Source organism: Pan paniscus, chromosome 5 (assembly GCF_029289425.2).
Source record: "Pan paniscus chromosome 5, NHGRI_mPanPan1-v2.0_pri, whole genome shotgun sequence".
Taxonomy (NCBI): domain Eukaryota; kingdom Metazoa; phylum Chordata; class Mammalia; order Primates; family Hominidae; genus Pan; species Pan paniscus.
This window is the reverse complement of record NC_073254.2, coordinates 153,339,805-153,364,326: the sequence shown is the minus strand read 5'-3', so window position 1 is coordinate 153,364,326 and position 24,522 is coordinate 153,339,805. Positions and strand designations below refer to the sequence as shown.

At 36.1% G+C, this 24,522-nt stretch overlaps 1 protein-coding gene and 1 long non-coding RNA gene across 11 annotated transcripts in view; one reads left to right on the top strand and one right to left on the bottom strand.

Moving 5' to 3' along the window:
* The window catches only part of EYA4 (EYA transcriptional coactivator and phosphatase 4), a 289,717-nt gene that overhangs the window by 148,168 nt on the left and 117,027 nt on the right, over positions 1-24,522 (bottom strand). The gene's annotated exons all lie outside the window — the stretch shown is intronic.
* LOC129398051 (uncharacterized) overlaps positions 1-24,522 on the top strand; it is a 152,522-nt gene that overhangs the window by 118,166 nt on the left and 9,834 nt on the right. Inside the window, exons 5-6 of the long non-coding RNA XR_008625781.2 lie at positions 13,346-13,437; positions 21,834-21,918. This is a non-coding gene — a long non-coding RNA (uncharacterized LOC129398051). The remainder of the gene's footprint in view (positions 1-13,345; positions 13,438-21,833; positions 21,919-24,522) is intronic.

The following is a 24,522-nucleotide window of genomic DNA, read 5'->3' as shown; positions in this document are numbered from 1 at the left end:
TAGTACTAAATAGTGTATTTCATTATTATCCCATGAACAGCTGCCAAATACACTTCCCTGAACTCCATTAGTATGTAAAATGTTCAGCTGAAATAACTGAGGATAAGCCTAACCAGGAACAAAGAAACCAAAGAACCAGGTTTCCCACTTAGGAACTAGAAAGCAATACTGTTCTCAATCCACTAAGAAATGTTTTTCCAACTGATACTGCTTCTGTCTCCTACTAAAAGCACATAATAATAAACACCAGGTTTTGATGCAAAGCACAGCATTAACTAAAATGTTCATACACTAATTTTCATTTTCTCAGTCTAGTGGCTGTATGTTTTATATATGTCTCAACATATCAATTAAGTTTAGCACTGCTTCACACATATATTTTCAGTATATCTTGCAGACTATATTTCAACTTTGTGGTTTTTAACCCACAGAGGTAAAGGATGAGAATAATTCATACTTCTAGGCCATGCTATCTATTTCTGGACAAAAGTATGTGGTACATCCTCTAAAGATGGTGAAATCCATAGCTTTTCACAATTGCACTTCAAGCACATATATCTATATCTGATTATTATGGTCTTAAAAGTATATGCAGAGTAGACTAAACTTCAAAAATCTCTTGGTTAATATGAAAAATGTACAATATACATTTATAAGCCCACTATTTCTGGGTGTTCATATTTCAATAACTTAACTATGCAACCTATGGAATCCAAGGAGTTTTACTTCCAATATGTGGTTTGGAAGCAAAAAAAAATTCTACTGAATATATACCATGAGGAACATGTGTGCAATGTGAATTGCAATATGAACAGTACCACTTAAAAGTAAGTCTTAAGCTTTGAAGATACAGCATTGTCTTTCCAACTCACAAAGTAATTTTTTCCTCCTCTGTTTTAGAAAAATCCTTAAAAAACAAACTCACAAAAACCCTACATTTTCAAAAATCCCGTCTTTTGCTTTTAATACAAAGTCTAGACATTTTTATAATCTGGGAAATCAATTATTTTCTTGATTAACTCTGTAGTCTCTTTTGCATCTTGTGTATACACTTACACAATATGAAAATAAAACTGACCAGCAAAGAGACTGTCATCCTGTTTTATTATGTAATGTCTTCTATGCCCTTAACATGGTAATCAGTACCATGAGATGGAGGGGCAAAAAAAAAAAAAAGAAAAAAAGAAAAAAAAAAAAACGGTTTCACAGAGAGAAGAGAAGAAAAAGGAGGAGGAGGTAGAGAAGGAGGAGGGGATGAGGAAAAGAAGAGGAAGAAAAGGAAAAAGAGAAAGAAGAGGAGGAGGAGGAGGAGAGGGAGAAGAGGAAGAAAGGAGGAGGAAAAAGGCAGGAAGGAAGTAACGGGAGGGGAGGGGAGGGAAGAAGAAGAGGAGGAGGAGGAAGAGGAACAAGGAGGAGGAGGAGAAAAGGGGAAAGGGTGGGGAGGGAGAAATACTTTTTTAAAAATGTAAACATAAAATTCACTCCAAATCCCACAAGTCTTATGTCCATTAAATTTGTATGAGGAAAACAAGAATTAAAAGGAAAGCATATCTGAAAAAAAAAGAACCTTCTTTCCTACTGGTTCTTGCCTATGATTTATCACCAAAAAACTATATGAACTGCCCAATGAATACATAGAAATTATCCCCAGGTGAATGTCACTTTCCTCAAGACCGTGATGACTGGACCTTGGGACTGGCTGAGGAAGCTCCAGACCACCACAAACTAGACAGATGCTCCCAACTGAAAGTCAGAGACAGACAAGCTTCCTATCATTTAACTTTTTTTAGTCTTTAACACCCACGGCTTTCCAAAGCATAATTACCCCCAAAGAACTTACTAGAAAGTTCTGCTTGTTTTAATTTATTCTCAAAGTAGTAACAGTAAAGGCAGAGAACACATCTACAGGGTTTTGCTATTTAGTACCCACAGAGTCCCACACTTATAACCAATGCTTAACAGGCATGTGATGAAAGAATGAATTAGAAATTCCTTTAGACATTAAAATAACCATTTAGCAGAGTGGTTATTTTTAGAGGTTTCATTCATTTGTTCTTGGTCAAATGAGAGAAGAATAATATTTAGGATACCATGACTACTCTAGGGGAAGTCTATCTAAAGTATTGTGAGTGTTCATAGAACAAATTAACCTAGCCAAAGGAAGATGGAGAAGGCAATGAAGAAAGTAAGTTCTGAATTGAGTCTTCAGAAACTGTATGTGGGAAATAGTAGGTATTTCAGTGTCAAGAAGTTTGCCAGAGGAAGCATATTATGAAGCCCTTATATACGGTAAATAATTTGGAATTTAACCTTTGGTCAGTGAAGACCATTGAAAGGTTGTAAAAAACAAACTGGGTAGAGATGCTACAGAAGGTAATGTGGAAGGGGGATGAGGTGAGGGCTGAAAGTTGGGAAAAGCCTAATGCAACAAAACGGATAGTAGAAGTTCCATGAAGGCAGAGATGGCATTGATCTGGCACATCATTATATCCCCAGCCCTGAGTAGGTGTTCCCCAAATGCTACTTTGAACCATTCAATCTGTCAGTGAGAGATGGTGAAGACTCAAATTAAGACAGGAGCCATGGGGTGAACTGAGAGGGTGTTTTTGACAAACACTTCTGAGATAGAATTGACAGAATATTGTAATTGATTGAAGTGTTAACTAGAATATTATCAGATCTTTTTATCTGTATTTGAAAAGAAAGTTTAGATATACCGAAGACAAAAAAGGTTATTTTATGACATCTTCAAATTACTTCAAAACCCTATCTTATTTCTGAATTAAGGTAGAGGAGTTAAAGGAATCATCAAGAAAGATATTTCTAGGGTTTTGGTCAAAGAAGTAGAGGCAAATGGATAGTTTTACCTAATTTGAACACACTCTTCCATTTGAGACTTCATTAAATGGCAAGTGCTGAACCATATATGCTATATAAGAAAGAATATTCTTATAAAACATATAGAACCTTCAATGACCATCATTTAGGCAGGAGTGCAGTGGCTATTCATAGGTGCAATCATGGTGCACTACAGTCTCAAACTCCCTAATGTAAGCCATCCTCCTGTCTCAGCCTTCCACGTAACTGGGTCTACAGGTATGCACCATCACCCCAGGCTTACTTCTGAATGTGTTTTGAATGAAGTGGAAAACAAGCAGGTCAAGAAATGAGTCAGAATTTCATGCCAAAAAGTTAAATTCAAATCCTAGTTTTCACAAGACACACAAGGGGGTGGGTAAATAAATAAAAAAATAAATGTTGAAAATTTTTCCATAGAAATATACACACACACACACACACACACACACCAAGATAGAAAGGATGAATAGCGTAAATGAATGCAACTTGCTGCAAATAAAGTGAACTTTAACCTATGCAATATCTCTTCAGAGAAATTATAAAAATACAGGAAAATTCCAAGCACCATGAAAAAGAGCTAAATATTTAACTATTTTAAGAAAAGCAACTATTAGTATTCAATGAAAACACAAATATCAAAATTCTAAATTTTTGAGATGAAGGAATGGATGAATAATCGCTAAAATTTTTGAGTGTTTACCACATGCCAGGCACAGTGCTTAGATATATACAATTTTCTTCCCAGTTCCCATATAGTAACACTGAGAAGCAGAAACAACCTGAAAGCAAGTTATGTAGCAAATTTCAAATCCAGATCTATGAAGGCATTTTAACCAGAACCTATGAAGAACCTAAAATTCATAAACATATGAATTAAAAATGTTCAAAATGAAGATCAAAACATCTTAATATTTAAAATTTGACTTCAATTACATAACAATAATAATTACTGCCATTTATTAAGCAAATATTCTTTTCCACTCACTCTGCTAGACTATGTATATATATAATCTCATTTAATGCATGTAGACAGTTATGATGAATAAAATCCTCCTCTTATGAACTAGAAAACTAATGTGCAAAGAGGTTCAACAACTTGCCTAATATCCCACAGCTAACACTAGCAAGGCTGGAATTACAACTTAAGGCCACACATCAAGCCTTTCATTCTCTCCTATGCTACATTTGCCAGTTGTGTTCATTAGTTTACTTTCCTTTCTTTTTAAAATCTCACTTTATTGAGGTATGATTGATATACAAAAAGGTACACCTATTTAATGTATACAACTTGATGAGTTTGAGATAAGAATGCACCTGTGAAACTACCACTGTAATCTATGCTGTGAACATATCCATCACTTCCAAAAGTTTCCTCCCAAATTGTGTGTGTGTGTGTGTGTGAACATAATATAAATCTACTCTCTTAGTGAATTTTAAAGTATGCAATATTAGTGCCTATATTGTTGCTATAGGCACTATTCTGTACAGTGGATTTCTGGGAATGACCCACCTTGCATAAGTAAAACTTTGTACCCTTGACTAATATCTCCCATTTAAAACTAAGAGTGGAAATTAAAGTTCTGTGGAACAATTTTCAAAGAAGAACCTACTAGTTACTTTTATAATACATCAGTCATTAAAGGAATCCTTTAAACTAGACTACTGAAGTAACCAGTTTTTACCAAGCACTAGTAACATTTAAACTCCATGTAAGCAAAATAAATCGTAGTTTTGAAAAAATTATCCAGATATCTCTAGCATCCACCTCCGCCACCACCCCAAAAACAGCCAAAAAAAAAAAAAAAACTAATGTGAAAAACAACTTCTGCGTTGTTTCTTTTTCTGTCCAAAATATCAAGATTTGCTCATTCAGCAAGGCTTTACTGAATGCCTGAGATATCCGAGGCAGTGTTCCAGCCACAGAGATGAACTAGACGTAAGCAGTTTGACATAGGAGCCACTAACCACACGTGGCTATTTAGAGCTTGAAATGTGGCTGAATTGAACGGAGATGTGCTGTTAGTGTAAAAAGCACACCAGATTTCAAAGTCTTACTATGAAAAAAAGGAAGTAGAATATCTTAGTATTTTTGATATTGACAGTAAAATGATATTTTGGGTATACTGTGTTAAAATAATTTCTCCTGTTGATTCTTACTTTTCAAGTGTGACTACTAGAAAATTTAAAATACACATAGGATTTGTATCATTTTTCTACTGAACAGCACTCACCTAGACCAACAAACACCTGTCTGCCCTGATCATGCATTCTAGTGGAGGAGACATACAAGAAATAAGTAAACTGGTAAATGAACAACACAATGCCAGCAGTGGTAAGTGCTGAGAAGAACATAAAGCAGAATAAAGGAGTAGAGAGGACTGGTCAATATTATTACATTAGTCACACAATTATTTTTAAATGTCATTTCTCTTATTACACAACACTATGCATCTCTTATTTCACAATACTATTCACCCCTCAAGCTTTTTAGGTTGTATTTACGTAAGTAACATAAAGTATACTTTAAAATAAAGAATGTGGGATTTGGTATTGAGAATAATTAATACTTTCAATATCTGGAAAATATATGTAGAAAATACCATAATTTCTGGACTCTTTGGAATTATGACTATTACATTCATACATAAAAATCAATCTTAATTTTTTTAATGTTTCCAAACCACTAGGTGCTTTGAGAAGCTCACAATCTTTTGAGGAGAATTAACTCATTAAAAAAGTTTGCAAATAAGAGCAAGGTTCTTTTATTATATCTAGCATCTTCCAAAATAGCTGGGCTCAATTATCCCAATTATCTTCTAGTGAATAGTTCTGATTACAAATCCTGAAACATTAATGGGAATAAAAAATGTAAAGAATAGAATAATGTAAGAAGATATTTTCAAAAGATCTCTTTTGGAACTTCATTTTGTTTTGAAATGAGCATTAATAATTGAGTCTTAGGACATACTATACACTGATAACAAAAGGTGGATTCAGCAACTATAAATTCTAGATTAAAATTTCACAAATGAAAGTTTATGTAATAAATAATTTATTAATATATATTCTTATGGATGGTAAGACTACTTCTTCACTGAACTGTGTAGAAAATATAAAATATAATGTAAATGAGATTAAATGCACTATTGCTTAAGGAAAACATGGATAAGCAGATATAAAAATATTTTTTTCCAAAACTGGAGATTATATTACAGATTATTGCATGCCAAACTCTTTGTAAACATAGAAAACGATACAGAATTACTGTCAACAACAATTTAGACTTGTCGGCTTTGTTGGCATTTCTAATGTGAATACTCTAAGATGTGAATCTGACCGAATAAGTGATATTTATTTCAAAAAACTGTAGTATATCAATGCCTAGAGTCTTATATGAATGCATACTTTATGAAATGAATTTTATGACTGGGTTGAATAAAATTGTTGTAAATTATTGCCTGATTAAGCAGAATGGTATCTAACTTTAGTTACCTTTGGCTTCTGATTTAGCGAAAATAAAAGACTTCTTGAAATGTCCATGGCTATGTGACATTTTTCATATTTTCTAATACTTACAAGTTATCCATATTTGAATTTTAAATTAAATAATGTAATTTAAAAGTATTTTAAATAATTATTCCAGCTTTATTCCAGGAATAGCTGTCATGTTCTTATTTAACGCATCTCAATTGACTGGCCCTTATCACATTAATTTTTTTAAAAATTGATAACCGACTGATACAGAGTTTAATGGGCTGCCCTAGATTATCCTGGTTTCTAGTTAGCAGCATTTAATACATATGAATTAAAATATATCCTTTCCTATTACATATGTCCTTTCCTATTACATACCTCAGGAATGTATGAAGGAACATAAAAAAATGTAAAAGTAGGTATTAACTTAAAAATTGAGTCCTAATGTAATAAATGAAATAGGCAAAACATAAACAATTTTTACAATATAAGCTTTTATTAAAAATTATTCCAAAGTTTACTTACGTACAGGTGTGAAAGAAAATATATACTCATATCCTAAATATAATATTTAAAAGTTAATACCACTCAAGGACTTCCCATAAGATGTACACTTTACTGTGATAACCTATGATTATTTTTGGATCCAAGTAAATATGATTTATGTTGTGAAGATCATCATAGGATTGGTGTACTGCTAGGCCCATAGGGATATAAACTTGGAGATGCACTTTCTCAACTGGCTAAAAATGTGTCAACACTTCTCAATACGTCTCATTTTCTATCTTTCACTTACGTTATACTTCACTTCTTGACTTTTAAAAACTCGAAACATTAAATCTTTGCAACACAAAAGTTGTCACCAAGAGTTTTAAAAAATATATCTCTGTTTTAATATGTTCATACAAATTTGAGAGGCTTTTCAAGGAAAATAAAATGGCATTTTGCCAAATGGTGGTCAAAAACTTAAAGTCTTAGAAATACAGTTTCTAAAAATCCAATTATTAAATACTACAAAACTTTTAATAAAGTGTCTTTGTTTTCCTTAGAAACAAAGATCTTGCAGCTGTAAAATGTATACATTTCTGAAATTCTTTTCATGTAGTTAGGGAAGTCTATTTATTCCTCCATTTTCTTACTATATCACTTTTCAACCTCTTTATCATTCCTTAACCAAGCTTCTCCCTGGCAAAACCAAAACCGTGTTTCTAAAAGCCCAAATCACCATTTATTGACTATGAAAGTGAGAGGACTCTACTGCATACCTGGAAGTCTGCATCTACTTCCATTCAAAGAAAACCTGCCATAACCCTTCTTTAACTGCTACACATCAAAGATACTATCAAATACTCTAAGTGCAACAGTAGACAAAATAACATACCTATTAAGAATAGTGGAGTTAGATAATTAATAAATAAAATCCACCACCAAAAACCTGAAGCCAAAATTATTTTACTCCTTTAGTATTGGGCTGTCACAGGCAAGATCTCACTTGATTTCTGGCCTTTAATGCGAGGGCCTTCCAGGACCCTGGTTTAGGGGAGGGAGGTTAGACAAAATCATGCACTACGGAGGAATTATGTTTTAAGTGGAAAAACTTCTATAGTCTATAACTCTTCATCAACTACAACTGTCACAATAGCTTTCAAGTGATTTGAGAGTTCATAGCAAGGTTGAATATATTCAAAAAGCAACTTAGCAACAATAACAGAAAAACAAAGCACAATTATTTATGTACAGTATGTAAGTATTAAACCAAATATGTCAAACCACATTAACCTTTAAAATGCCAAAGCACGTTTTCTCCTTAGCTATGCCACAGTCCTTTTTCACCTGCCATAAATGCCATATCGGCTTTATGAATTATTTAGGAAAATTTCAAACTCCTTCTAATGGTATATTTTTTCATTATTACCCAGTGGGGCAGGCAAAGGTAACACAGTACTTTTTTAAAAATGCCACAAAAGGAACCATAATATGCTTTAACATATCATGTTACAGCTCATATGAAAGCTCCCATTCTAAGACTGGAAAAAAGACTAGATTGTCCAGCCTTGATACTATGCATAAATACTATACATAAGCGCTAAAAGAATTTTTTTCCTCACAAATGTGCATGATAAACAAACACCTAAAGAGATACTTCCTCATATATCTTGGTCTTCTTTATACCTTTTGTTTATATGTTTCTTTGCCGTCCTGGGTGTCACAAGAAAGATGGATAAATGCTTTACAATGTATTAGAATAGCAAAAAGAGCAAAATGAATACTTTATTCTAAAGAATTATCACTTAATGATCATAATGTTAATTTGGTAGAATCTTCTGCAGCTCAATTAAAATTGCTGACTACTGTGCAGCTTCGCAGTGAACCAGGAAAGAAGAATTCCAGCAGTATTACATATCAGAAACTTTAGATTTCCCTGCATTAAAATGAATATTTATGAATTCTCACAAATATTGCTTTAAAAATCATCTTAAAAATTTACCCTAGTCCCCTAAATAGAGAAAATTTGCTCATGTTTTTTGCAACATCTTCTATATCTTTATAAATTTTTTTAAAGATATTGGAATGTTTTGGCCACAAGGTTAAGAAAAACTCACCCATTTATCAAGATCTGCCAAGCACAAAAGGACCCCAGACAAGCCAGTGCTCTACCACTTAACAAATGCAGCTCATCTTGGTCATTAAACTTCAAAAGAATTTGGCCACAGGCATAGTTACATATGTTTCCAAACATAAAATATCAATCATTATGTAATATACTCTAGTACACCATCATTTACCTATTAAGTAAAAATGACAACTAACCTTTTCAATTTGAACAATAATTGACTATAAAGGTTGTCTCACTTACCAATATAAAATTGTTCAATTCATATGCAAAAGTTTTGTTAAAGTTTATCTGTGTGCGTATGTCTGTATAAGTACATATATATGCCTAAACTTTAAAAAACATTTTAAAAGTATATATAAAAACTCTCCTAATGTGCCCAATAGTATCACCATAACTTTTTAAAAAATTAGAAATTCTTTAACTTTAAAAACAAATTGATAGAATGCACACAAAATTTTAAAGCAATTTTAAATTTAACAACATATATCTCTATATATCTGTAGATTAATTTATATAAAATATAAATATTTCTAGAACAATACATTGATAAAATAATTATGTAAAACAGGCATATTTTTGAATTTTACAGATTTTATCTTCTTGATCTTCCATTAAAATAGCAACATTTATAAAGAGAAAATTCAAGAATGTTGGCATCAAGTTCTTTATTTTTAAAATTAAGCTTTATACAATAAGAAAAAATGTATTTATAGCATGCTGGATTGAATCTAATATTTTCCACAACATCGCAGCAACATTTTTGAGTTTTAAAATCTATTTTAAAGTAGTTTTATATTAAATCTCTCTTCTATAACCATTGTTATAAAAAAAGATTACAAATCACCTTTTCTCAGGTTTTAATCCTAAAATAAAATTCTTCATTAGTAGTTAATAAAACACTGACTGTAGCATAATTTACACACCAAGAATGCAAATTATATGATTTGTTTGAGTAGAAATACTCAAATTGTCAAATTAAAAAAAAAATTTTAATTACCTGTAAACTAAGAGCTGAAAATAGTTCTATGTGAAACATTTCACACGTACAAGCATGTGGCCAGAAGAAACAGCATCATTAACTGTGTAACTTCAACTAAAATCTAAGAAATTTATTACAATAATTTTTATATGCAGAAGCTTATTCCTTAGATGAAAGTAAAATTTAGTCAGTTAATTTCACAATTTTTATGTCCCTAAATTCTGGACTGTCATAAACAATTAAATACACTCTGCAGTCTAAATGTTAAAGGGATTCATACAGCAGGAATGCTCAAGGGTTAAAGAGTATAGGAATTATAGATTAGGTATATCTGTAGTGAAGGTCTCATTCTAGGTAAACCTAATAAATAATTGAGATATACTCACAATTTCTTCCTCTTTGACCTCAATTAAAATGGCTTTCTGGGAGCTGGTTCTAAGGACAATTTATCCTGGTTTCCTCAATACACGTAGGAAGTCATCTGGCTTTTCTATTTCTTCAACAGCTGCATTACCTGTTAAATTTGGCCTGCACCATTTCCCTAAAGCAAAATGTGTGCCGCCCCTGGACTCACACAACCATCTTCCTCTACAGGGTTGCTACAGGATCAAAAAGTTAGATCATACAATTTTGAAACTGCTAACGAGAGTAATTTATAAGGAACTTGGAGAAGAAAAGAGAAAAACCAAAGTAGAGATAAAAAATTGGTCTCTCTGTCCCTCTTCTTCCCCCTGCAAAAAGTTAGAACCCATTATATGGTTACTGGTATTTCCTTTTCTTGGTCATTTTTGATAAGTAATATTTTAGTGGTTTAGTGAACTTTCGGTTAGAAAACAAACAAAACGCAAAATAAGGTAGTGTAACATCATTATTCAATTGCAGAGTATTTCAGAAAATAGTACCTAAAACTCAGAAAAGAAGTGGGAAACTGGATAGTGCTGACTGATGCTCAGTAGACCCCGTAAACCAAACGGGAAAACTTATTGGCTGGGATAATCTATCCTCCCTTTCTTCCAGCAGCTTCCCTAACTATCCACCTCTAACAGTAAATCAGTACTCACAAATACTTAGAATAGATCTATTTTCTCCACCTGAATTGTGTTGTTCTCACAAGAATAAAATAGCCCCAACACAGAAAAGCTTCCCTCAATCGTCTTAAACAAAACAAATGCTGTTATTATTTTGACAATTCTCCCACATCTCAACGCTCTGATGCAGCAAAACAGCAATTTACACTTCTTCTTCTTGAGAAAGACACAAAGATATATTTAAATAATTTAAACCAAAGCATACCAAAGCCTTCCACATCAAGGTTTTAAATCAAAGTATGTGCTCAGTACACATCTAAAGGAAGGTAAACCTCACTAAACACTACAGGATTCTTTAAAAAGTTAAAATTAAACTTGATCTTACTATTATGGTTTCAGGAAAAAATAGTTCCATAAATGGAGGGAAACACTCATTTTCTTAAAAATATGACATATCTATCAAGATGACTACATCTCAAATCTAATGAAAAGTTCAAATTCAGCACAAATTTCAAAACAAATTATGCAGAAAAAAGCCTTTCATTTAAATAGCTGGTATTAGTTTTTTTAAAATCCTGCAGTAGCATGTACTATTAGGGGAAAACAAAGTTGACTGTTAAAAGTTTTGTAGTGAAATGTAATCTATTATCACTTATCACGTTACCTGCATTTCTCCCAACATTAACATAATGTAATTTGAATAGCTGAATTTTATAAAGTAAACAAAGACGAAGTGTGTTTCACACTTTAGCCATAAACAGATCAGGGCTTTTCTCTAATTGATTGGCTTGCTCAGTTCCTATGTACAAGTTTCTTCTATCATCCTTGTACTAAAAAACTGTGAAAAATCTAAACAACCTATTTTAACAAGAAAAATATTTTTCTCTGAGATAGAACTGCCTACACTTAAATGTGTGACTGCCCATGGAACATAATAATAATGATAACGCTTCAACCAAAAGCTAAATGCAACTTACCTCATTCAAAACCCCAAAACCTGAAATTTATTCCAGCTGTATTTGGAAGTCAGTTCTGTAGTGCGTGTGTGTGAAGTTCAACAGCCAATAAATTCCAGTCTCCATTGTCAGTAGAATGAAACTGTCTCGAGGTTTACAGAATGCTCTGAGAGGTTTATAGTCTAACCAACACCCAGGTAACCTTAAAAGCACCTTGCTCTGGCGTGAACCTTCGGGCTCCAGGAGCAGTGCAGTTATGTAGGTTAAATAGGAGGAGACCTGGATAGTAAACACTCCTGGTTCCGACCAATGGCTTTCCACGCCCTTCTGTTTATAGTAAGATGACTTGATGTCAGAGGTCACCCTCATCAGCAGCTCCTGTCTTTCAGTGAAATCTAACGTAGGGCATTATCTGGAGGTGCTTTTAATGAAGCCACATCTCCTGACTCCTAGACTCTAGCAACCTGCTGTCATGGTGATACATTCATAACCCATTGTTGTAAACCACTCAGAATTAAATCCCTGCATTAAATTTTCAAAAAGCAAATTTTACTTTAAATTTCTTTAAAGCAAAACATTTCTGTAGGAGGAACACTTTATGGCAAGTTAATATCAATAAGGATGGTATTCATTTAAAGTTCCCTACCAACATTTTACATTTTTGTTTGTTCTCGTTTTTTTGGATGAGACAAGGTATGTAAGATTTCACTTTCATTATTACTTCACCCTAAAAAGTACAGGGCTCTCTTCTAGTTTTAGGTACACATGTATGTCAACAAAATGAAAAGATAATTACAGGCATTTTTATTTAATTTATTTTGTATATATTTTCATCTGAGGTAGACTGAAAGGATGAACACAATTATAAATGCTCACACAGATGTTAACATTTTATGTAATATATTTTATAAAATAAAGTCTTTTATGTTTACGAAAGAGAGGGATATATTAATTTCTAATGAAATGAAAATGAAACAAGAATAGATAAATTCAAGAGATAAGGATAATGTGAGTAATCCTTAATGATTAGATAATAAAATCAGATAATAATGCTATTATCTGATATTAACATTCCCTTTTATTCTAATAGCTTATGAAAAATAATTATTTTCTTTAAAGAAAACAGTATCTTCCAACTCTCATCTCTCATCCCTTCAAAAATGTCTTAACAGATCTTAAAAGAAAGATTAAACTCATTTCATAAGTTCTTCAGACAGTATTTCAATGTAGCATTTCCTGTCTCTAATTTGTTTATCTAACTCTGAGTGTATTTCTTTTTTTCTCATAATCTTTACAGTTTGGCTCTAAATGATACAGTGATGTACAGGAAAGAAGTAAATACTGCATCTGAGTAATTTGTAGCACAAGTATTTACTGAAGTCATTTTCATTTTCAAGGGAGGATTGAATGAAGAATCATTTACCTATTTCAGGTTTGGACAGCACACAGACGCCCCAATGGCTTTAGGAACTGAAGACGGCGCTGTCTCCCTACTAGTATCAGCTGCTTCTGCTGCGAAACTGGGTGAGTGTGTGCATTCCACCTGCAGCACATGGTCAGCCCAGGTTTTGATGCCCCTATGATATTTATATGACAGAGAGCTGCCTGACTCCATCAAAGTTCACAAAGCATGTGGATTATTTTAGAGCGCCAGAGATCCCATTTTGACAGATGCAATTCTTTGTTCCTAGTATGGTTAGGATCACTAAAAATAATGTCTTTGCAGCCAAATACTTTCAAGCAGTTGGAGCCTGTTGAGTATTGTGGTATAAATTATATTTTTAAAGTTCAACTGAATATGCTTTTTTAAATGGCTACTTTCTTAAGGGACTGTAAGTCATTCAATATTTTCAAAATGCTTATGAGCTCAAGAAACATTCATTGAAGCAAAATATATGTCTGTTCCTGTTACAATAGAGGCCCAGTGAACCTTGCCTAAAACTCTGGGAGAATAATTTCTTCATGCATTAAAGAAGCCTGGGTGGATTGTAATTTTCTTCCCTAATCTTAAAGAGGGGCGAGGTAGGAACAACAAACAAAGTGTGGTGAAGACTTTATAAATATAAACGTGAAAACAAATGTCATTTGCAGTTTCAATTTTTAAAGAGTACAAATAACTATAATTTTTCTGATGAGAAATATAATCTTTATCTCAGCTTACACCAGGACACCAAAGTGTTCCTAGAAACACAGAAGTAAATGGTACCCCTTTACTTTGTACCGTTATAACCAAGTAGGAAAATTGCATAGATGATTTTTAATAACATTTTATAAACAGAGATGTCTAGGATGCCCTTCTGGTTCCAGCATACTGCCACCAATTAATTATGTGACCTGGGAACAAACATAGAGGTTTCCATCTCAGAGTGCCAGTATTTATTTTTGAATATGAACCACACATTCTGAAAGACTCCATCTTCCATATATATTTTATTTAACAATAACGGTTTTCATTACCCCATGTTTAAAACCAAGCACACAGCAATCATTCAATGCTGCTAATTATTATGACATCCTGTAGGTACGAATTATTAATAGTTAATAAGATAGCCAAAATCAAAGGAACTGGATATTCTTAAAAACCAGTAGAGCCTTACTATGGGTAAATTCTTAATTTCCCTTGTTTTAAAATGTTGAAAATGGCACCCTGACCTCCAAAACCTCTATACAGTGCTTTTGAGTCCATCAATCTATGAGAGTCAGCCACACATTCTGATAAAAGTGAAGCTATTATGAACTATTGACAGCTGATATATTAAATAGCAGTGACTTGCCCATTGTCAGTACTACACTGGTATTTGTTGGATGCATGAATATCCTTCAAAGTAATATGCGAATCAAGATTTAGTCAGTCATGACACCTGTTAAGTTTGGTAGAAGTCTTGCTACATATATACATATTTTTAAAATCAAGAAAATAAATTAATTACTGCAGTTTCATGGGGTGCATCCTTTACATTTACTTTGTCTACTCCCTCTCCATAACTCTTAGCACAAGGAAGCTGCTTACATACTTCCTTTCTTCGTGTCTTCTACTCTTCTCAGCATGAGTACACATAAGTAGGCAGCAAGAATCACGAAAAGTCTGAGATTTTACCCTGCTTGTAAGCTAACACAGTAGCCTCAGTTGCACGGATATAGGAAGAAGACCCAAGGATCCAGGGTATGGGGGCACTTGGTGAGCAGTTTAGTAAGACTACTTGTCTAGTAATCTATCAAGCACCCTTCATCTCCAAAGTTGTGAAATACCTCCGGGTTCTTTTACAGCATTTCTTGCCACTTTTCATTACTGGCAAACTAACTAAAACATAACTTCCTGAATGATTCCAAGAAATGATATTTGACATTAAGAAATAAAACAGAGCCAACATGGGAGAACAAAGAAAAAAACAAAAGCATAGTCATGTAATTCTGATAACTACTGACAAGCATTAGAGAAGGAAGAAAAAAAATTTACAATTTCTGTATGTTCAATAAGCTCCTAAATTGCTACTTTGAAAAAGACCACATGCAATCAAAACTAAACAGCCACCACAGCTTCCTTAGCCAGGTTACTGATGTGTTATCTACATTAGAATATAAAATCCAAAACCTAAGGGACTACTTTTAGTTAAACACTTAACAAATCATGTCCATGCCACTGTATAACAAATACCACGTAGAAATCAATGCAATAATTTCATTTGCCATTTGCTTAATTGTCTTCCTTCTTGCCTATTAAGGCTGACAAACTCACGTACATTCAGAAGCCAAGATGGTTATTTAAAAGAGAGAAGCAGGTCAAATGGAGGTGGGGCTGTGGGCAAATGCATGATCTGCCCCCAGTCATTCAAACTCTACTGGATAATTCATCTAGTGTCATGCCTTAACTACTGTCTATATACTGTAGGTTCCCAAATTTTTATCACCACCTGAGATTCATCCTCTTAGTTCTAAACTCTCTCACTCTCCTGCCTAACTTATACCTCTACATAAATAATCTCACAGCCATATGGAACTTGAACATGTCCAGTGCTGAATTCTTTATTATTTCTCTACCAATGCTACATTTACTGTCCAAAATGTTTCATTTAGGTAAAGCCGGAAACAGGAGTCACTGAGTCCTCCCTTTCCACAAACTCTATATCTAAATTCATCATCAAATTGAATCGATGCAGGCTTCAAAATATATCTCAAATCTGTTCACTTCTCTTCATCTCTTCAGCCACTTCTCTAGTTAAAACCAATGTCATCTCCTATTTGGATTACTACAGTAATCCCCTAAGCAGTTTCTCTCCACTAAAACTGTTTTCTTATATTGTGTTTGTCTATTTGGCATCCATTTATCACAAGGCCAGTTATATCAACTCTATTTCATTATTTTCTGTATTCCAATGCTCTGGAATTTGTGGCCTCACTGAATGGGAAGAGACTATCCTCCCAGAGCTAGCCAATTCTTAGTGCAAAGGGCTGGCCTGGGATCATGCCCTTCATATGCAGCTAACCAATCCAGAGACCACACCCTCAACTATCCCCTTTATCAACTTCTCATCAGTAAGTCAATACTCCCCTTCCCTAAATCTCCCAGGGCCAGGTACCAGACAACCAGGTATCACCCCTACAACCCAGAGCCCACTGAAATTACTCAAACTAGCCAGTCCTAAACTGTTTCCTCTGCCCTTCCCTTTCCCACAGAAACCCCAGTAAAGGATATGGCCCAGGCTTTCCCTTCCTCCTTCTGCGTCCTGACCAAACCCAGTGCTTCCCCATGCGCCCCATCGTGGGAAATGTAAGTAATAAAATTACTTACATTTAATGTAAGTGCCCCCCCTCCTCTTGGGAAATGCAAGTAATAAAAATAATCTTTCGATGGCATTGGCCTCTCCATGTTGTCACTCAGTCACCTCCATAAATTAAAATCCCCTGGTATAACTGATAAACTCCCCATTTGTACCATTAACTCTTCAATCCATTCGGCAGGAAGTGGCTAAAACTATTTCAATACGTAAGTAAATGTCAAGAATTATGCAAGGTCTGAGATTTTACCCTATGTGCAAGCTAACATGGTAGCTAGCCTCCGTTTCATGAATACAGGAAGAAGACTCAAGGATACAAGGTTTGGGGGCACTTGGTGAGCAGTTTACCCAACCAAGTGATCAATATCCTAAGATAATGCAATCCAATAAGAAAACTCAAGTGGCTGAACCAGAATAAATTTGAATTCCTGTTCCATCTTTTGACCAGGCTGCCACCCAGCAGATGTACCAAACAGTCTGGCCTGAGATAGGTATTAGGAGAAAGAAAGATTCATCATGTCTAGGAATGTTCAGGATGATTTCCTGAATTTTCAAAATAGTTCTAGATAACCTCTCTCTATTTTCATCCTGATCATAACCAAGAAAGGACAAAAAGAGGATGATCCCTAACTGGGCCAGTTGCAGTTAATGACCCAACTGTCTTATTAACGTGTCCAAACCAGGAGGAGATTAGGCAGGTAGAGTTTTAAATCTTTTTGAGTTGATTTTAGGAAGCCATTCCAACATTCAACAATACAAAGTGCCTATGTACTGCAGGGAGCATGGAAAGACTATCAACTACTTTGACTATCAGCCCTGGCTTCTACAATAAAAGGTGCACCACTGGCTTTGACTAACTGGAATGCACCTGGCAAACTCATAACCTGAAAATGTGTCAACAGCAGTGAGGCACCACCGCCAGTTTCAAGAGGAGTCAAATGCAGTAAATCTGTTAAGAATTAGCAGAAGTAACTCCCTGTACGTACAATGTGTCTTCCTTCATTGAGACAAACAGGTCAACTATTGGCAGGAGCCCCAAGTCTGTGATGCCAGTCACCTCGATATCAGAAACACATAGTCCTTCACCTTGTGCCCAGTCTGTGCTGTGGGTGTGTCGCATGTCCAACACCCTGATGAAGCGAGGCAGCAGTGGTGGCAATCTGGGTGGTGCAAGTGGAACCAGCAGCTTGATTCCCATTGCTTTTCATCAGAAAATGGGCCCTTACCACCTATATAAATAACTGTGACAGCCCAACCATTTCCACAGCTTGTGGCCCCAAAGAGGGGAGTTTATAATCTTCCAGTTGGCATTTTTTCAAGTGGCAGCCCAAACACCTAGGTCACTGGCAACACTTGCAACACTCCCAGAGACAGTAAAAACACAGCAAGATTCATTAAGGGGACTATTGGCCAGGGCTAAGAGCACTTCCTTGATTGTGAACACTGAGCACAGAAACAATGTCCATTTCTAGTTGAGTAGGTGATGGTGAGGCTGAACATAACCCACTGGATACCATTAGGTTTCAGGTTAGCTGATCCATAAGTGAGGCAGGCCCAGGTACTTAGGGGAACCTTGGTGAATCAGGCAGCAGAGTGGGAGATTAGAGCTGCCACTTTCTCAAGTGAGGTTAAGATGCTGCTTGCCTCAGGCTGGCTGCATTCCTAAATTTGCCATTTCCATTTGACAACCCAGGCCTGTTGGGCCCTTCCCTTGTTATTCAATGAGTATGACTGGACCCGAAAGCGGGAATATCAGGCTCAAGAGTTACAAGGTCTCGCCGGGCGCGGTGGGTCACGCCTGTAATCCCAGCACTTTGGGAGGCCGAGGCGGGCGGATCACGAGGTCAGAAGATCCAGACCATCCTGGCTAACATGGTGAAACCCTGTCTCTACTAAAAATACAAAAACATTAGCCAGGCGTGGCAGCGTGCACCTGTAGTCCCAGCTGCTGGGGAGGCTGAGGCAGGAGAATGGCGTGAACCCGGGAGGCGGAGCCTGCAGTGAGCCTAGATCACGCCACTGCACTCCAGACTGGGTGACAGAGCAAGATTCCATCAAAAAAAAAAAAGAGTTACAAGGTCTCCACGGGCCAGGCATTCAGTTTAACTAGAAGAGACCCTTCTTTAAAGGACTATACCTGTTTCAACGTCAGAGCTGTGAGTCCAGAACTCCAAGGGTGAATGCTGCTTCCTTTTGCAAGAGGCTCCAATCAGCAATACCATCAGTCATAGAGAACTGAAGCTCCAAAGAGGTCATTAGGGTTGTGGGGCCCCAAAGGAAGAAGCACTTCTGTACTTGCAACTCTTCCTGGTCAGGAGACTCCCCTCTGGACTTCATAAACATCCATAGTACAGTCATCTACAATTCAGCAGGGGAAGCTACAACAAAGACACACTAATTGGAACAAAGGCCCCACCTGTAAGGTCTGCTAGCTTCCTTCCCCCACTGCAAACCATGTTCAAACCACCTTGGCTGAATTCAGCTATCCCCTCCTTCATCGGACTGGGCAGGATGATAAATTGGGCCAGTTAATATTTCCTTAATGTGTATCTCACAGAGCCATAAAAGTTTAAGTCCCTGCCCTCGCCAGAGTTTCCCAGCATACTTAGAGAGAGGCACGTAAGAACTGTGGACCTCTTTCAGGACAGAGAGAACCCAGCTCCATTCTTTCCTCCTTAAAGAAGCTAAAGCTGAAGTAGAGTCCGAGGAGGGGGAATCAGGGGCAGAGAGGGAGAGAACAGTTCTATGTTAGTAAACAAGATGTATTTACTTTCAGTTTTGATTGGCAGCTGGCTCAGGGCTCAATCAAATAAACTTCTACTATTTTCATTCCATGCAATGCTCTATATTTGGCAGCAAGATCATTACAGACACCATCTATTCCAGTTCTGGGAACCCCTAGACTTAGCAGCCATAAACACTTTCTGGCTGTGGCTATAGAATTTGTTCCATTTGTTTGATTTGGGCTTGACCTACACAGCAGCTATTTTTTTTAAGGAGTCTGTTTCAATTGAGGGCATTTACTGCCCCATTATTATAACATCTCATGTTCTATCACTGCTTCACCAAAAGAATTATGAGAGTTTTGCGAGGCAACAGGGCTAACGGTAAGAATTTGTCTAGATTTCATTAGGTCAGTTTCTCATTTTCCAATAGGTAATCTTCATCAGCATTACAAACCCATTCTAGGGCAAAAAGGACCCAAAGACTAGTCAATACCTCATCCATGGCTTCCTATGGGAGCTTTTCTCTTTCAAGGAAATCTCCCCCAAGGTAACCAAAGCTCCCTTATAGCAGCCTGGCCCCACTCTAAGAAATTCTAAGTCTCCTAGTGAATCTAAGATTGGCGTGATAGTCTACAGGAGGGGATAAGCTGTAAAATGGTGCAACTAAAAGAACCTTGAGGGTTAATACTTCCTGAACAAGTATTACATACCCCACACCTTCATCTTCTAAGGGAACCACCCAAGGTTATAGCTATTTGCTTGGTTTCTACCTATAGTGGTTACAAATTTCCTTCCTTGTATGCCAGAGCATGAAATTATAACTGTTGTTACAAAGAGGGTCAGAACCTTCCTCCAGACTAGATTGGGTCACTGGCCTACTTGTCACAATGGGTGGATCTGAAGCTGACTGTTAGATTGTCAAAAACATCTCCATGCCTGGAACAGGGCTAGTAACATCCAGGGCACCTTTCAAACAGCTGACTTTGAACGTATTTCCAGGTACTTGGATTATAATCATCTCTCCAATTCTTCCTCATCAACAGATGATAAAATGGAGGGTCATTTATTCCCTAACTGACCAAACAAGTTGATCAACATATTCACTAATGATGTCCATGGATTCCTCTCAAATCTCATCAATTGGCCCAGGAGGTCTTCATCCTTTCTCTTCCAGAAACTTATGTCTCTATCAGGACCCCATCCTCATCCCTAAAACTGCCAACAACTACGAAGGGTTTGAGTTTTATCTTATTCACAAGCTAATAAGTTAGCCTGCCACAATTTCACAGATGCTGGCAGGATACACAAGACTTCTCGGTCAGAGACTTATTACTCACAATAATGAGACTTATTACTTCCAATAAAGGAAGCCCAGGTATCAGCATTTTCTTGTGACAGTTCTCTGATCCCCAGTTCCCTCAAGGTGACATGACACCTGTACATGCAATTGATTGTATTGCAGCAAACGACCCTGAATGTAGGGACATCAAATATTTTTTATAATGGGCAGTAAACAAGCCTGCCCTTGGTTCCAAAGGAAGACATTATCTTTATTATCATTCTGGACAGTAAGCATGCCTGCTCTTTGCTATGGAGGGAGGTACTATGACTTTCTTCTAAAGTTGTTCACAAACATCCTTGAAAAGGGAGTCTGTGACAACGACAATGGACATGGAAATGTTTTTGACAATCTAACAGTCAGCTTCAGATCCACCCATTGTGATAAGTAGGCCAGTGACCCAATCTAGTCTGGAGGAACTCTGGAGTATCAGGTATTACTCATAACACATACAGAAATGTGAGAGACCCATGGAGAACTGCCTTCTTCCAAGAGTAGGTTCACAATATTCCAGTCTAAAGCGCTTCTGTGTCTTCCCTATGCACTTAAGACACAATTCTAACTCTCAAAGCATACAAGAAATGATGTTCTCTCTATTCCATAAACATCCCAATCTCTACGCTATTTCAGGACCTTTGTACCTATGGGTGTATGGGATAAGAGAAAGAGGAGCATCGAGAATGCCATCCCGGTTTCTGACTAAATAGACACCAGGAAGACCATCTGAGGAAGGTGTAGAGGAAAGCTGGTTAGAGAGGAACACGACCAGGCAACCCTCCCTCTATGTGCCCAGCTCCCCTCACTCTCCATACCTGTGTTGAAATGCCACTTTCTTATGGTATCCCTGTTCACCACTGTATTCACAGAGACTGGCTTATCATAAATGCTCAAAAAATGGTTGTTGTAGAATCTGACACTCAATTTCTTTGAAAAATGAAAATAACACTTGTTTGATTATGGTGATAACACAAGATATCCTGAAAAGCATCTAACACATTGGTTGGCATACAGTAGGTACTCAGATGTCATTCTCTTTTCCTACCACCCTTTCATAGTCACAGTAGCATCTGTTTCTCTCAGACAGAGCATGTATTTATAGCACTCGTTATGACAGATGACGAAACTGGAGCTCACTGTTCTTCTACGGCTTCTCCTAAATAATAAAGTAAGTAAAAGTCGTCTCTGACTCCTAGCCTACTAAGCCGTAACACTGAAATTATCCTATTTGATACTAAGTATGTATGTTCACAAGACATAATACCTTTACTTGTTAATGTTGTCTAATTAAATCATAACGGTTTGCTTTTACCTTAATGTGGAAGAAATCATTTTCTCCCTTTTCTCATATTTTTATTCCATTTTATAAAATAAAAACTTTCTTGTGAGTATCAGGTATTACTTCTTTCCTTTCTGATGAGTAACAGAAGAAAAGGTCACAGGGCAGGTTTCATTAACCCTTCCTGGGCTACCTTCTTCAGATGCAGCCTGCCTTCCAGATGTACATAGCGTTCTTTCTCTGTCTTCTGGTTCTGGAGACAGAGGTCTGATTGCATTTGTTAAGTTCAGCTTGGGTAAAGAAGGGGAAGCATGATTTAGGCCTTAGGTTCATGGACAGCTGTCCAGTCTGGCTTTATTAACAATAAACCTGGTATTGTCATCTTTGTCTAACTCCTGTGATTATTCACAATTGATTTGAAACTCTTAAGAGAATGGGATAAGAGTGGCTCCTCAGACATCAACAACTTTACGTAAATATCTCCCTCATTTAAACATGATTTATTTTTTGGCAAATATTTTCAAAGTAAAATCAATTTTACAATTAGGAATAGTCAAACATGACTGCCTGTCCTACTGAGACAACAAATATTACAACAATCCAATGGGCTCTCACACAGAAGCCATTGGCTATTACTTTACACGTGCCTAATAAACTAAACATGTTGGTTTCTATGTCTGCAGCTCCTCAAAAACAGATAAGGGAATAGCTGAAATCAAATGAGAGCAACCCAACAGCAGACAGAAAAACTATGATTCAGACATAAGAATTCAAAAGATCTTACAGGGCAATGGGCCTTTCACACCTCAACAGCCCATTAGGGTTTCATTTCAGTGACTGATTACATAATAATGGCCTCAGACATCAGAAAAGTATGAAACTGTTCAGCTAGGAAATTTTCACAGCACAAAGAGCCTAGGACTAGGGGTCAAAGGAGGCTGGAGCTTTCATCCTCCCCTCCCAGCAGGGTGACCTTGGGCAAGTCAGCCCCCTTAACCCTCAGTGTCTATACATGGAAACAAAAAAAGTCTTCTGCATCTCAACTGGTTTTACGCTATAAATATGTTTTATAAACTATACAGGATTCTGTATCTTTTGTCAGACCAGTCTTCTCCATGTTTCCTGTGTTCTAGTCACACTGAATTTCTGTCAGTTTCTTGAAAACAAAAAGGGCCTTTTTTTTCTTACGAGGCCTCTTTTCCTCGTTTCCAGTACCTGGAATGCTCTCCCCCACATTCTGTAAGGCGGCTGGCTCTCATCCTTCAGATCTCAGCTTCAATTTCACTTTCTCAGAGAGAGCTTTCCTGACCACTCAACGTACAGTAGTTTTTCCCCTCTGTTTCTTCTCATAGTGCCCTCTTGTTTTTCTTCTTAGCAGTTATCACAATGTGTGTATCATTTATGTGTGTTTGTTTTACCTGTTGAGTGCGTGTCTTCCTACTAGTTCATACACTCTGTATGTCCATTTTTCCATCAGTTTATGTACAAGGCTTAGCACAGTGCCTGGAGCAGAATAGCACTCAACAAATTTTCGTTAAAGACTTAATGAATGAATATACAAATGTAAGGCAATAATACCCGTGCATTTTACAAAGCAGATACATGTAAAATAATGTTTAGAAAAATGCTCAATCAAAATAGTTCAACTAGAAAAAAATGTTTGGTGCTTTAAATGGGTAAAACCTAGAATATCTGAAAATCCCAACTACATTCGATGATTCCTTTTCACTGTGAGTTCTATATAGAAGTATGACTTTATAGATGCATTTCCAACAAAAAGGGAGTTTTTAAAATTAACTTATTAATTTTCTCATTTGAGCCTGTGAGATCATTCTTGTCTCACTTTCACTGAGGAAAGTAATTGAAAATTCAAATATTTAGCAACTTCCTCAAGGTCACAACAATGATACTCAACAGTCAAGATTCAAACTCAAGTCCTCTGATACAAGTCCAGGACCCTCCAATACACTAGATTACCCCTACCTTAAAGACAAAGCTCTGTCCAGAGGGCTCACTAGAAACACTTGGGTTTCTATTAAACTAGTTTCAGACCACTGTGTTTTGCTCTGTTGAAGCATAAACTTCAGTAAAATTAACAGTAAGTAAATAGCAGCTATGAAGCTATCGGGAGGTTCGCTTCAGGGTTTGTTTTCCTTTAACATTTGCTTTAATTCAAACCATAAAGGAAAATATTATACTGTAGCAAGACTTAGCAATACTTTAGATAAACAGGGCCTAAACAGATATAGATAATATAGATAATTATTTTTCTCAAATATATATTTCATATTATATATAATTTTATAGAACTGTATCAAAATGATTACATAAGAATTATATATAAAAAACTATTTTTCCCAAAATGACAATAAGCATTACCACAGCACAAAATCTGTGCCACAGGAAAAACTATCAGAAAGACCCCTTTACCTTCCCTTAACCATTAATACAGAACAAACACAACACCAGCGGAGTCCCTGCTTGTGTGGAGTG